Genomic DNA, 15,286 nt, shown 5'->3' with positions numbered 1-15,286 from the left:
GGACCTGAAGGAGTTAAGACCAGAAAGGAAAGTGAGGGCATAGGGTGGTGAGGAGATCCCACTTCAAAATTGTAGGATCAAGTAGCTGGCCCCTAGAAATGAACTCTAGCAGTTCTCATGAGTTCAGCAGATCCATTGTAATCTCAGGAACAAATTACGTGTATTTTACCTGTGCTTATATATTTAATAAGAGCTTTATTGGAGTACAATTTGCGTACTATAGAATTCACCCATTTAGCAATGATTTACAACTCGAAGTTTATTAGTATATTCCAGCAGTTGTGCAACCACTCCCATTGTCAGTGTTAAACCATTTTCATCACCTTGGTGCACCTGGGTGGTGCATTTGGTTAAGTGTCCAACTCTTGGTTTCAGCTCATGTCGTGATCTCAGGGTCATAAGATTGAGTCTGCTTAAGACTTTCCCTCTCTTTTTGCCCTCCCTCTCTGTCTTTCTCTCTCAAATAAATAAAACTGTTCTAAGGATTCCTGGGAGGTGAGCCTTGTACCCAAGGCAGCTCTTTGGGCAACTCTGGTTTAAAAGATTTTAAAAGATTTGTTATTTAGAGAGAGATTGAGAGAGAGAGAGAAAGAGAAAGAGAGGAAGGGAGTGTGTGCCTACGAGCAGAACCATAGGTTGGGGAAGGCAGAGGGAGTGGGAGACAGACTCTCCAGCAGACTCTGTGCTGAGCATGGAGCCCCCCCCATCTCACGATCCTGAGATCATGACCTGAGCCAAAATCAAGAGTTCAATGCTGAGGCGCCTGGGTGGCTCAGTGGGTTAAAGCCTCTGCCTTTGGCTCAGGTCATGATCCCAGGGTCCTGGAATCAAGCCCCACATCGGGCTCTCTGCTCAGCGGTTAGCCTGCTTTCCCCTCTCTCTCTACCTGCTCTCTGCCTACTTGTGATCTCTCTTTCTGCCAAATAAATAAATGAAGTCTTTAATAAAAATAATAAAAAAAAAATAAAAGAGTCCAACGCTAACCAACAGAACCACCCAGACACCCCTTTAAAAGGTTTTAGAAAGTTGTGTCAATATGAACCTCCTTGCGTCTTTTAGCCATTAATTTTTGTTTCTTGTAGTTTTTCTGGCCATGGCATTAGAGACATTAACTTTTTTTTAAATTTTTTTTTACAAGCAAAAATTTAATTATAAACAAAAAAAGAAGAGTTTGGAGTTTCATATGGAGTTTCATATATAAATTTAACTATAAACCTAAGTTATAGAAATGTACAGCTCTTCTCAAAAATCAGCAAAGGATGCCAGCCAATCCCCAAACACGAAGTCTGTTATGTCATCTTGGGACTTCCTTGTTCCACTGACTGGGCTACCCTGTGTGCACATGGGGGCCAGGACCAAGCTCCACAGTGAATGATGCATCCCCTTCCCCAATGAAGAGATGACCAAGAAAAAAACCCCAAAAAACAACTTTAAAAAATGGGAAGCTGGCCAGGGGAAGGGGGAGGAGAATGCTCCACCACTTTTTTTTTTTTTTTTTTAAGATTTTTATTTACTAATTTGAGAAAGAGCATGAGAGGGGAGAAGGTCAGAGGGAGAAGCAGACTCCCTGTGGAGCTGGGAGCCCGACGCGGGACTCCATCCCCGGGCTCCGTTAGTTATTCCGTTGAGTTATTCACCCCTTAGCTGTTCTGTGGCATCTACAAAATTGACCATGTAAAGGTGCTTGTGAAAATTTCTTTAGGAAAGCTTTTTTTTTTTTTAAATTTAAAAAAGCTCCTGTTTTAAAGTAGTTCAAACATACAAAAAAGGTAGATAGAATAATGAGAGAGACACTCTTATACTCATCACACAGAATCAACACAAATTTAATAGTTTTTTTTTTAAAGAAATAAACATTATAGATTCAGTTGATGCTCTCCTGCCTTCCATTTCCTCATCCTTCTCAAAGGAAATCATTATCTTGCAATTAGTGTGCATTTTTCCTGGCTTTTTTTATACTTTAGCTACATAAATATTTATCCATAAACAATATATATTACTATTTTGTGTGTTTTGTACATGCACTTATTTGGTATTGTATATTTTTTCTACTTCTCAACATTGATTTTCAATTTCTTGTGTTGGTACAGGTAAAATAATTGAATTCTTTCCTTTTTATTTTTGTCTGGCTTTCCATGTTATAAACTTAACATTATTTATTTTTATGTTAATGGTATTTATAGATTGTTTTCAAGTTATGTAGAGAAGTTCTGAGGCGCCTGGTTATATGGTGATACATAATGCCAGGTTATATAGTGATACACCAGTTTATACTCCACTGACAGTGCCTAAAAATTTCTGTATATCTCCATCTTCATAATCACTTGGAATGCTAAGACTTAAAAACTTATAAAAATATTATGGATGGGAATGGTGTCTCACCATTCAAGGCTATTAAGAGTATCACTGACTCTATTCTCTACACTGTGTAATTTTGTTTCCATAATATTAATTCAAATATCATGTGGAATTTGTTTTCTTAAAATTGAATGAGCAACAGTGCAGCTTTATTACTTTGGGTTGGGAGGCCTCTCTGCCTCAGCTGAGACCTCAGTGGTCTGTATCCTCCACGAGGCTGTTCCCAGCCAGGACATGAGCAAAGGAAGGGAGAGCAGGACACAAAGAGGCTAACAGGCAGTGGGATTAAAGGGTGGACTCCAGGTTCCTAAACCAGGCTGTATTAGAATTTGTATGTAGAACTGGGTTAGAGGATGAGATGCTTTATTTTGATAGCTTGTTTTATTTTATTTTTGAAAACCATGTCTTTTTCTTTTTTTTTTTTTTAATTTAAGATTTTATTTATTTATTTGACAGAGAGAGATCACAAGTAGGCAAAGAGGCAGGCAGAGAGAAAGAGGAGGAAGCAGACTCCCTGCCGAGCCGGGAGCCTGATGTGGGACTCGATCCCAGGACCCTGAGATCATGACCTGAGCTGAAGGCAGAAGCTCAACCCACTGAGCCACCCAGGCACCCCTTGAAAACCATGTCTTATTTGAAGAGCCTCAGAAGGCAAAAATCTAAAGAACAGACCTTTGAGGAAAAATGGCTCCCAAATTTTTATACAAAGTAACAGTTTTTATAACAAAGTCCATTTTTTTCTGTGAAAACTTTGCATTTACAATGTGTTTAAGACAACAATCCTAATTTTTAAAAAAAGATTTTATTTATTTATTTGACAGAGATCACAAGTAGGCAGAGGGCAGAGAGAGGGAGAAGCAGGCTCCCACTGAACAGGGAGCCAGATGTGGGCCTCGATCCCAGGACCCTGAGAGCATGACCTGAGCTGAAGGCAGAGGCTTTAATCCATTGAGCCACCCAGGCACCCCAACAATCCTAATTTTTTAATATAGTTTTTGTACTTTATTTTAAAAAGAAATTTTAAATATTTTACTTGAGAGAGAGAGGGCGCACACGCATGCCAGTGCATGCACCTAATCAGGGGGAGGAGCAGGCGGGGAGGGACAATCAAACTCCATGCTGAGCACAGGCACAGTGTGGGGCTCAACCTCAGGAGCTTGAGATCAGGACGTGAGCTGAAACTACGAGTCAGACACTTAATCAATGAAGCCACCTAGGCAGCCCTTGATAGAGGTTTTTTTTGTTGTTGTTGTTGTTTTTTAAATGATAGAGTTTTTAATAACAACTTTTTTGAGATATAATTCATGTACTGTAAAATTCGTGTACCTTTTAGCTGTGGCTTTTAATATAACTTTTAGTCATTCTCAGTTCTCTTTTTTCTCCTGTTTGAATCATCCTGTTGTTTTGGGTCCCCTTGTCTACAAGCTGTGATCAGAAGCCCCTTTGCCGAGCTTTTTGTTGAGATGACTCTGCCCAGCCTTAGACATGGCCCTCAGCGCAATGGAAGAACTTCCATTTTCTTGCAGTGGATTTCCATATTTAATAAATATTTTAACACTTAATCAATCAACCATGTGTTTCTGCATTTCCAACAGTTTTCAACAAACAGGCTTTCCAGAATCTGTTATTTCAAAATTGATTGTGTTATTTCTCTTTCTCAAGAGATAATTAGGTTAGAAGAAGTCCATATGCTTTCATTTTAGCATCATATGCTCACTGCGGAATGTGTTCAGGAGAACTCCAAATGCAGATACTGTTGCCGGTGGTAGTAGCAGGGGGTGTGTGTGTCTTTGTGGAGAGTCTTCGCGGACCATCCCATCTCCACAGGGCCGGTGGGTCAGTTTCAGTTCTCACCTTCCAGTGGATGAGAGAAACAGCTACACTTGTCTCTGCACATTCTGGCCTTGCTGCAGTTGGGTATTTTAGTTATGTTTGAGCCATTAATCATGCCTTTTTATAGCTCCTGTTCTTTGCAGCGTGTTTTCACTAGAACTAGAGATTCTCGATTTCTCCTTTCGTCATCCTGTCTTTGAATAATGAAGGAGCAGAGAAGATTGAAAATATTTCATAGACTTTGATTCTTGTTCCTTTCCTTATGAAGTTTAAACTTGCCAGCTTTGCAATTAAAATTTTTACCTTTTTTTATTCCAGATTAAAGCTTAGTAATGTGTGTGTGCACATATAGATGAGAGAGAGAGAGAGAAATGGAGTTATTTCTTGTGATTATATTTGTGAACTGATGTTTTAAAAATTCACTCCACAAATATTTATTGAGGGCCTACTACATGGCAAGCACTGTTCTGGGCCCTTGGGATACATCAGTGAATTATTTAAAAAAAAACAAAACCTGATTTCCTTTTTTATGGGACTTATATTTTAGCAGATAGATAAACACATTAAAAAATGACAAATTATATGGTATATTAGAAGGTGATGAGTTCTATGGAGAAGGAGAAACATACACCATGGTAATGGGGATTGGGAGTATGGGGGGGGCGGTGTGGGTATCATAGGTTGTAATTTTTGATAGGGTGGTCCACTGTGTCTTGCAGAGAAGTGACATTGGGAAAAAACTGGAAGGAAGTGGGGAGTGAGCCAGGCATGTATATCAGGAAGAGCATTCCAGAATGAAAGAACAGCCTGCACAATGACCCTAAGACTGGCGTGTCTGTAAATTATGAGTAACAGTGCTGTTACTCCAAAGATTTGTGTTGGAAGGTCTCACTGAAAACTGTACTGGGGTAAATATTTGGAATTATACATGTGTCTGGCAGTATTTTCAGTTGTATCCTGTCTTCTCAAAGGATTGTATTTTCTCACCAAAGAAGACCATACAGATTTTCACTTCGGTGTCTAAATGTAATCCATTCCCCTCCTTCTCCCCATGGTATTAGGCATTTTGATTATTCTTTGCAAGGTAGTATTACTTCCGTGCAGTTAAATGTACTCCTCTCTCATGTTTAGTACATGTGTGGCTATGGTTTACTTTCTTTGTCGGATGTTTTATTCTGTGTGGTTGGTAGGTATTTTTAGAGCTAGTGTGCCGTAAAGCTTACAAAGTAGTACATAATTTCTCCTGTACTTAAGAGATGAGCGGCATGCTTCCAAAAGATCTTTGAACATATCCTGTTTCACAAATGGAGGCAATAGCCCTAAATTGCATTAAGAGAGTTTTGTTAGCTATGTAGGAGGGAAAATAAGATGATTCAGCATTGGAACAGACTACATATAGGGGTTGGGGAACTGTCTCAAAAACTTATAAAATAGTCTCAGCCATCATTTTTTCAAAATAATTTCTTTTTCTTTAAAGACTTATTTATTTATTTGCAAGAGAGAGACAAAGAGAGCAGGAGCAGGAGGGGCAGAGGGAGAGGGGGAGAATCTCAAGCAGACTCTGTGCCAAGTATAGCTTCCAATGAGGAGCTCAGTCGTATGACCGTGAGATCACGAGTGAGCTGAAACCAAGACTTGATTGCTTAATGGACTCTGCCCCCCAGGGGCCCCTCAAAATAGTTTTGAATAAATATATATATTTTTTCCTAACAATTAATCACTTAAGTCATTGAATTTCCCTAAAACTCCAATTCCCGTCTTTCTCCCTCTGTCCTACAGGTAATGCATATTTCAAGTCCTGTAGCTAAATGACGACCACACTCATTATCAAGTATTAGTTGAATAAATTGGGCATGGAATACAGGTCAGAAATTTTCAAGGACCATTAGTGGAATGCACATGCTAAGAAGGGTTATACCCTCTTTAACAATGGTAGTGTTTGTAACCACTAGAGAACTAAAAGAAGCCAATAAAATAGTTTAAACTAAATGAAAGCAACCTTTATAGTGGTTATATTCCTGAGAGCTCCTTCCCATTTTTGGCTAATTCCAATTTGCAAAATAACGTTTATTTATATTATTGTCAGAGAACAGTTGTCACATTTATATTAAATGCATAAATGAGCACATACTTTGTGCCAAGCAAGGTGCTAAGTGTTGGGAATACACAGGCACTTGGTACAGAGAGTGGAGGGTAATGCAGCCATCAGGCATGAACTTCAGAGAGGGACGGAGGAATTGTCATCTGGAAGTGACAATGGGTAAGCGAGAACAAGTCCGAGTCCTAGATGTAATACAGAATTTGATTTACATATACTCAGACTTCTGCTACCCATGTGGTGCAGTGATAGCACTGATGGAGGTAGACTCTTCTGCGCCCCTTGTGTGTACTCAGTCTTCCCAGCAATCCTGAGGTTGGGACTGTTGTTCACATTACTCAACGGAGAAACTGAGGCATGGCGAGTTTAAATAACTTGCCCAAGATCATTAACTTGGGGAAGGGGTGGAGGTTGAATTTGAAACAGGAAATCTGACTCTGGAATGTAGGGTATTAGCCAGTACTCTCTGCAGCTTTTCATAAGAGACTGCTCACAGTTTTAAAACAGAGGGAAACTCTTGAGGATAAAAACACTTTAGCGCTGGATTATTCCCTTATATGGTAGTAAAGTGTCCTTGTAGACCATTAAAATCTATGGACAGGGACTGTATTTCCTCTAAGTCTTCTGTGGTTCTCATAGGGTCCTGTGCACATGGAAGGGGTTCAGGAGGCGGTGGTGATATGGAGATGGTAGACCCATGCAGGGAAGACCAGAGAAGGACAAAGGGGATGGCTCGGTGGCCCTTCACTAAGGATCCTGTTCTGGGGAACATTTCAGTCAGGAGTCCCTGCCAGGAGGCAGCTTCCCAGAAACTCAGTGGGCATAGTTCAGAGCCCCTACCTACACATTTCTCAGCAGTGAATAAACTCTCCTACGGCATCATTTAATAAATCAATTGAAAAGTGAACTCTGTGTTACTTCAAAGTCTTCATTTGCTTCCGAGCAACAACCAGTAAAAAACTATCATGAAATGGACAGAAAAGCCGTGCCCAGGCTGTTTCCTTTGTGAAAGAGAATCAAGATGTCTTGTAGGAATCCTTTCTTTAACCCAGCATGCCAGATGCGCAAAGCCTTCATTATGCTCTAATTTGTGCTCAGTAGAGGCAACAACTAGAGAGTTTGTTCAGTTTCATATCAAAACACATCAGCAGCATAGAGACCCAGGTCATTTATGAACATCAGAAAGAGTCCAGTGCCTCTGTATGTGTGCTCCTTTGTCAAGGCCGAGAGTTTAAACATAGGGAAGAAAAAAATGGCTCTGCCTAGCTGGGGGCTCCCCAGTTACACCAGCCCACCCTAAGGAGGCCATGGCTGCTTGTGACTCTATTTACATGTCCTTTCTGTTTCTCACATGGAGGGAGTCACATTCTATCATGCCTTTGACATGAAGTTGTTTCTAGCAAGAGCTGAGTGTATGCCAGTGAAGAGAAAAGTGGTGGGACGAAAGATTTTATTTCTTTTTATATTTAGAAAGTCTCCAATATTATGTTGTGGTTCTTTTTTTTTTTTTTTTCCTCGTGTGAATTTATTTTTCAGGGCCAAGGGATACTGTACACTCGATTCTGACATCATATCATTAGACACTGTTTGCTTGTCCTAGTCTTGAAGACCCTTTAGTGATGATCTGTGTTCTGTCTCCCTCTTTTAGGGCAGCAGGTATCCTTCTATTCTGGCTTTTTGGAGTCAGACTCTCCAGCTTATAGAGTTTGCTTGTATCAAGTAGTAATTATTTTCTAGGTTACAGTTGGCTACAGTCTTTCCTTGCCATAACGCACATGCAAGCCTATTGGATGTACAGTGGATAATGTGACTTGATTGGTTGAATTTTCTGTTTCTTCTCGTAACAGTCTTGCTTTCAGACATGATTTACAGTCCGTATATTTTTAAAAGGCATTTCACTTTTCTTTTTTTTTTTTTTTTTAAAGATTTTATTTATTTATTTGTCAGAGACAGAGGGAGAGAGAGCGAGTGAGCACAGGCAGACAGAGGCAGAGGGAGAAGCAGGCTCCCTGCCGAGCAAGGAGCCCGATGTGGGACTCGATCCCAGGACGCTGGGATCATGACCTGAGCTGAAGGCAGCCGCTTAACCAACTGAGCCACCCAGGCGTCCTGGCATTTCACTTTTCTAGGGGAGTTGTTTAGTGGTAAAGATTAGGTGACAAAAATGACCTATTTATTGCTAGGGCTAATAGTGACTGGCTCCAATAAATGGAATAAGTGTAAGTAAGAGTAATTGCTAGAGTTTCTTTCATTACCCTTATCCAACAGAATAATTTCATTATTTTGTTACCTCTTTGATTTTTCCTAGAAACATGTTTGAAAAATTGTACTTACTTAATTTCTTTAGATTTTGATGCTTTTGAAGTTAGCATTCCCAAAAGATTACAGACTAGATACATGTAATGCTGCACACATAACAAAAATTTTCCTACTGGGTATTTGTGTTTTCTCTCAAACAGCATGGATGGATTATGAAAGCTTTCCTGTAACATGAGGGCAAGGAGTTATTCTTCAAAGCAGTTTGGAGACATCAGCTGGTAGTATGTGAATCATAATACCAGTTTAAAAATCTGGGGGGCAGATTCATATCATATTAAATCTCTGTAACAGCTTCTTGCTATGTTCTAACCTGTGCATGCATGAGAAGATTCCATGATTTGAGACGTCGTTTCCTCAGAGATGGCTGCTGTTGTTTTCTTTCTCTCACACAAATTTGCCTTTCTTCCTTTCCTTCCTAGTTGTGGTAAGATGGCAAGTGTATTCTTCATATCAATCTTCGTTCTAACTACTTGAGAAACAAACAAAAAAAAAGAAGTATTTTCAGGATTTCTTGTCTCTGGAATTCTCTCATTTGGTGTCCTTGTGAAGAAAGCCCTTGGTAGGTGGGTGACAAGTTTCAGAAGAAAAACATCTTTTGATATCTTTGCCATTAGAAACTTACTGCCTATTTTTTTTTTTTCTTTTAAGCGGGAATTTTGTTTTTGCAATATTATACTTGATTATTTCTTCACTGTGTTCTTGGAAGATTTGTGGACAGTGGAAATATGTTAGGAAGTTAGGAATCTGGTCCTTTTACAGTTTAGCATATGTATGTGTAAGTTTATGTGTGTGCAGGAAGCCCTCCAAAAAGTTTACATAGTTTTAGTCTTTAGTTCTAGGGGAGAAAAATCCTTTTTATCCCATGTGAATTTGCTTCCCAAGGAAAATGCTATGGAATTCTTATGTGCCAGCTAGTCATCATGGGATTTTGTTCAGTATTATTTCTGATTTTTCTTTCCTTGAACGCTTGGAGCTAACCCTTTAGTGGAAATGAGCCATAACTCTCAGACGTCTCTAATATCTTCACAAAGAAGATGAAATTAAGCAAGCAAGCAAACAAAAGTGCATTGACATACCAGCACTGAGTGAAGTGAATCTTGATGTGAAGAACTTGCCATTCTTACTTTTTGTTCTTTGGACTAGGCCTGTTTCTGATGTTGCCTCCAGGAGAGACTGGGACCCAGCTGGCAAGAGACAACCCTTACTTAGAGGCCTGCTTTTAAAATGATCTGACTTAGAGCGGAACTGATTAGTTATTCATTTGATAATGTAACAGCTTAACTGTTTACTAATTTCCCCTCCTCTGCTCTTTTTACCTGTCTTTTACTTAGCTTTCAGTAGTTACATTATTCTTTGTAACAAGCTGTTATATACTTTCACCATAAACAAAAATTTTTAAGTGTTTTTCTCACAGCATTCTGTAACTTATACTCCTTTCAGTTCACATTTGGGGAAAAGCAAGATGAAGTATAGGAAGGTTTCATAACTCACTTTTAAATATCGAGTCACTAGTGGGACCAGGAAGACCTGTCGTCTTTTTCCCCAACTTTCTTGCAGTAAGGCAGAGTATCTGTTTTCCAGGGCTGATTCATCTCTCGTCTGCTCCTTTTGTCTGCTGATTTTGTCGCATCCAAACGTTGGGGTTCCTTGCACTCAGATTTAATTACAGCTCAGTAGCACTACATATTATATTGTTCTCAGGCTGCTAAAGGTCTTAGAGGCCTTCTCTGACTTCAGAATTACATGAGTAAGCGTTTCTTGTTCAGGCCTTAAATGAAGACCTAGTAATGGGCGGTTAATGGCCAAGATGATGGAGAGACAGATTTATCAGAAGATAGCTGGAACATAAATAGGTAATGAGGCTGCCTGACTTCCGGAGTGGAGATGAGGATATCAAGGCTGGTTGGTGCCTGTGTCAGCACAGTCTCTCCGCCTCTAGTTGTTGGAGCAGGGGCCACTGGAGAGAAGAGCCCATGGCCATCAAGAAATCAAAGGCTTGGGACGCCTGGGTGGCTCAGTTGGTTAAGCAGCTGCCTTCGGCTCAGGTCATGATCCCAGCGTCCTGGGATCGAGTCCCACATCGGGCTCCTTGCTCGGCAGGGAGCCTGCTTCTCCCTCTGCCTCTGCCTGCCATTCTGTCTGCCTGTGCTTGCTCTCTCTCCCTCTCTCTCTGACAAATAAATAAAATCTTAAAAAAAAAAAAAAAAAAAAAAAAAGAAATCAAAGGCTTCAGGGCTTCCAGGGTCACCAGAACGGGAAACTTCAGCCAGGGAAATTTAGAGAATGCTTGTCAAGGACTCATTAAAGAAAGTTGTGTGTGTTTGTGTGTGTGCTATATATGGCTTCACCTAGAGGTTCCTCGGTACAGAGATTTATATGGCATAATATCTATCCTTGGGTCATCCACCCCAAAACAAGGGTATGTCCCATTGAGTGAACAAGTTTACATCAATGTAAAATTTTTCACATCAATTAAAGTCAGTGCAAGAACTGGCATTTGAGTTGGAGACCAAGTTCAACTAGAAGGGAAAACCATGGGAACTGGTTACATGTTAGGCTCACACATGTTAGCTCTGCACAGAATTCTACTTACTAACCTACTAGCCAAGGGAACACTATCCGGCTGCTGTGGCCCCAACAAATTGTAGAATGAGGAATCTTAATGTTAATAAATGTGTCTACTTGAGCTCTTTTGTCAGAAGTTCACATAAGGCCGTGGAGTAATTACAGTGAGATTCTGGTGATTTTTTAATTGGCCTTTACTGTTGTAGAAAAAGAAAGGGATAATATATGCAAGTGATTATTGGTATTTTGTTTTTTACTGATCTCAAGGTATAGTAGATGCCAGGAATTACACTTGTATTTTTTTTTTTAAACTAACTTGAAGTGAATAGTAAAGTATTTTGGATGAAGAAAAGCTAAAGATTCTGTTACATGCGTTAAAGACTTCTTTTTAATAATGTTAATTACTTTCACAGTTACCGGGTTACACAATGCCATTTGACTGGTAATACTCCTACCCCCATTGGTATTCACTGATTCATTATTCAAGTTGGGCTTAATTAAAAACCCAAACTTCCTTGTCTTTCTCTTTGTGTCAAAGTTCTGATTCTCCCGTGAAAGGTTCAGTGTCAACTTAGCTTTAACAAAAATGGTTAGGAATGAAGCAGTCTTGAAAGGTTCGTTTGTACTTACTTGATCTTTAGGATATGTAGGTTGGCCCTGGTTCATGGGCTCTAGCCGGTGCAGGAGAGAAAGGCTGCCAAGAGGCAAAATGCACAGGAGCACGGGGTTATGTTAGCTTCACATTGAAATTTCAGCTGTTATCCATGAATAATAAATAGGTCTCAATCTGGGAATTTATAGCAGGTTCTTCTGGTCCTAAAATTCCGTGATTCATTTTTGAAATTTGAATTTAAAATTATCCTTACATAATTTTATTGGTTTATTAAGTTTTCTTGCCATCTGGATGGTTATTTTATATCTTCCGATGTTTATCTCTCAATCTTTTGTTTCATAGCTCCTAGAGAGGTCAGCCTCAGTGCTGTTTCTCAGTCCTTAAAACACACACATACACTCACACGCTTTGCCATGCCTGTGTAACTTTTTTTCATTAAAAGATGGATTTCTGGGGTGCCTGGGTGGCTCAGTGGGTTAAGCCGCTGCCTTCGGCTCAGGTCATGATCCCAGGGTCCTGGGATCGAGCCCCGCATCGGGCTCTCTGCACAGCAGGGAGCCTGCTTCCCTTCCTCTCTCTGCCTGCCTCTCTGCCTACTTGTGATCTCTGCCTGTCAAATAAATAAATAAAATCTTTAAAAAAAAAAAAGATGGATTTCTATGTCTACTTTAAACTAATTCTTAATTTCTTAGGTTGTGATCAGTTGGCCTCAGAGCATGTGCTCTGTGTCCGATGTGGTAACGCTATTGATTTTTCTAGTGAAAACAGATTTCTAAACACTGTTTTTCATCATTTAATTTTCTTTTCATATGCTTTAAAAATGTTCTTTAGAATATGTTAGTGACTTTAAAAATGCTCCTATTATAATAATTACTCCTAAGAACCCAGTAAAACCTGCAAGCACCTCCACGCTGCAGAATGAAAACTGGGATGAAGCATGCTGCCTACAGCCTCTGCTACCAAGCAGTGTGACTTTGCAAATGACATTTGTCCACAATGGCCTGTTTTCTTCTCTGTAAAATAAAGATGATGTATTATATGAGCTTTAAGAGTTTTCTCCATATTACTGTATGATACTGAAGCATTTGATTAATAGTTTTTGAAATCGCAAATCATTCTTTAGATTTTATCTCTTTATTTGAGAGACAGAGATAGAGTGAGAGAGAGAGATCATGAGCTGGATAAGGGGCAGAGGGAGAAGCCGACTTCCCACCAAGCAGGGAGCCCGATGCAGGGCTCAGTCCCCCGACTCCATGATCATGACCTGAGCTGAAGGCAACTGCTTAACTGACTGAGCCACCCAGGCTTCCCAAAATAGCAAATCATTCTTATGTAGTGATTTGAAAGAATACATTTCTGCAAAATTATATTTTTTACATATCTCTGAGAGCCATTATTACCTTTTAGCATTCAAATGGAAGTTAATAAGTATTAGAATTTTTGTTTGGCAATATATGTTAGCGTCCACCCACCCAAAAGGGGAAGATCCTGATATTATACTAGTTCTCTCTTCTCAAACATTTCCTTTTCATTTGAACTAAAAAGGCAGGGTCTAAGATTAACTTTCTGAGAACCATCTTGGCTCACATTGATGGTGTTGGCCAGGAAGCTAGATTGTTAATACATCATGATGTCAGTGTAATTCTACTTAATTATTTCTCCAAGATAACCTAAAGGCGTAAACATATTTGTTCTCTTTGGCCTGCTTTTTTAAGTCAAATATGGGGAAGGCAGGTTCCAGAAAGAGAGAAAGCCACACAGAATGCAAGGAAACCATGCTAACATTTATTTCAGCGATCACCTCTTCAAGTTTGGTTTGGCCGGAAGTTTTGAGTTTGATCCTTGTGCCTTCATGAATGTCTGAGCTCCAGCTGTGAGAGCCTTGGTTTTAACCAATCCGTGGAAGAGAATGACCTTGTACCACTGGTGAAATCAGCTCTTTATGGCAACTGCTTTTCTTAATGTTCAGGTACATTGCCAGTGATGTTGTATTGGGTTTCCCATTGCTGCTGTAAAACATTATGACAAACTTAATATTATAAAACAACAAAAATTAATTTTCTTAAAATTCTGAAGATGAGATGCCTGGAATGGGTTTTGCAAAGCTAAAATGCAGATGTTGGCAATACTGTGTTTCTCTAGCAGAGAATTTTCCTTGCCTTTTCTGGTATCTAGAGGCTTCTAGTATTCATTGGCATATGGCTTTTGTCTCTCCTTATTCTAATGTCTATTTCCATCATCACATCTCCTCTGACTCTGACCCTTCTAAGACTCTGGTCTTACAAGGACTCTTTTAATTAAATTGGGCCCACCTGGATAACCCAGGATAATCTCTCCATCTCAAGGTGCTTAAATTTGTCACATATGCTAATTCCCTTTTGCCGTGTAAGATAATATGTTCATAGGTTTCTATTGGATTAGAGTGCTGGCATCTTTAGGGCCATTATTCCATCTACTACAGATTCCTTTTACCCACTCATGTGTCACCTAGATGCCAGATCCTCCCAGAGCCTTCTAGGACCACCTAGAATCCCAACCCTGGTCACCTGTTTACCATGTCTTATTAAATCTGGGAATAATGTATTTATTTTCTCAGTTTATTTTTTATTTTTCATCGTCTGTCATTTGTCACTTTCTGTCTCCCTCCCCTAGAAAATAAGCTCCACTAACAGAGAAACGGGGTCAGTTTTCTTCACTAAATCAGAATAGCTCCCAGCACTTGCTAGACTCTCAGAAGGTTTTTGTTGAGTGAATCAATCTGTATACAGACTAAGGAAGCTTGCCTGAGATTAAAACAATATTAATATACTGTTGTTCCTGTTACTATCAATAATGCAAGCATTTTTTACTAAACAGCAGTTAAACATGCTGTCAATAGGTTTTCTTTTGAATTTAACTAATGCGTTTCTCTTTGGGACACATGCGAGATCAATAAAATAAGATACTAGCTGTTCTAAACTGAAGCTGCAGGAAAAACAAAACGTAAGAATTAGATGAAATTAGTATAAACAATAAGTATCTTGCTGAGAAAGAATGGCAATGTTATCTTGATCCCTACACTGAGTCAGGAGACCATGATGAATGGCATGGGGCCTCTTCCCTATTCACCCCAGTTATGTGCCAAGAAAGAATGGAGAGAAGAGAGGTCTTAATAGAGACATCATTTCTGGTAAGCAGCACTTTCCGCAGGCTATTCCAAAACATGGTTGTTAGCACTTCAGGAAACTCAGAAAGCTTTTAGACAAAAGAAAAGGCATTATCCATTGACGTGGCATTAAGAACAACTTTGATGGAAGGAGTGCATTTCTCTAGGCAGGTAATTTATAGCTGTTCCGTTGTTGTTCACTTATGTATCCAGGTGACTGATAAAACAAACCCTCAAATGAGTCAGTCAGGAAATACTCATCGAGTACCTGACGCGGGTCACTACTGAGGCCCTTGTATGATAGTGAACAGTTTGAGGAGGAGGTGAGGAGGTGGTTGGAAAAGACTGGGAAGAC

The 15,286-nt window shown here is 39.7% G+C and overlaps 1 protein-coding gene across 11 annotated transcripts in view; it reads left to right on the top strand.

Annotated features, from left to right (window-relative positions):
• The window catches only part of ADAM22 (ADAM metallopeptidase domain 22), a 217,999-nt gene that overhangs the window by 16,568 nt on the left and 186,145 nt on the right, over window positions 1-15,286 (top strand). The window lies entirely within an intron of this gene.

This window comes from Lontra canadensis, unplaced genomic scaffold (assembly GCF_010015895.1).
Source record: "Lontra canadensis isolate GAN:19392208 unplaced genomic scaffold, GSC_riverotter_1.0 scaffold2, whole genome shotgun sequence".
Lineage (NCBI taxonomy): Eukaryota > Metazoa > Chordata > Mammalia > Carnivora > Mustelidae > Lontra > Lontra canadensis.
Note: the sequence above shows the minus strand (reverse complement) of the source record. Positions and strands in the feature narration are given on the sequence as shown.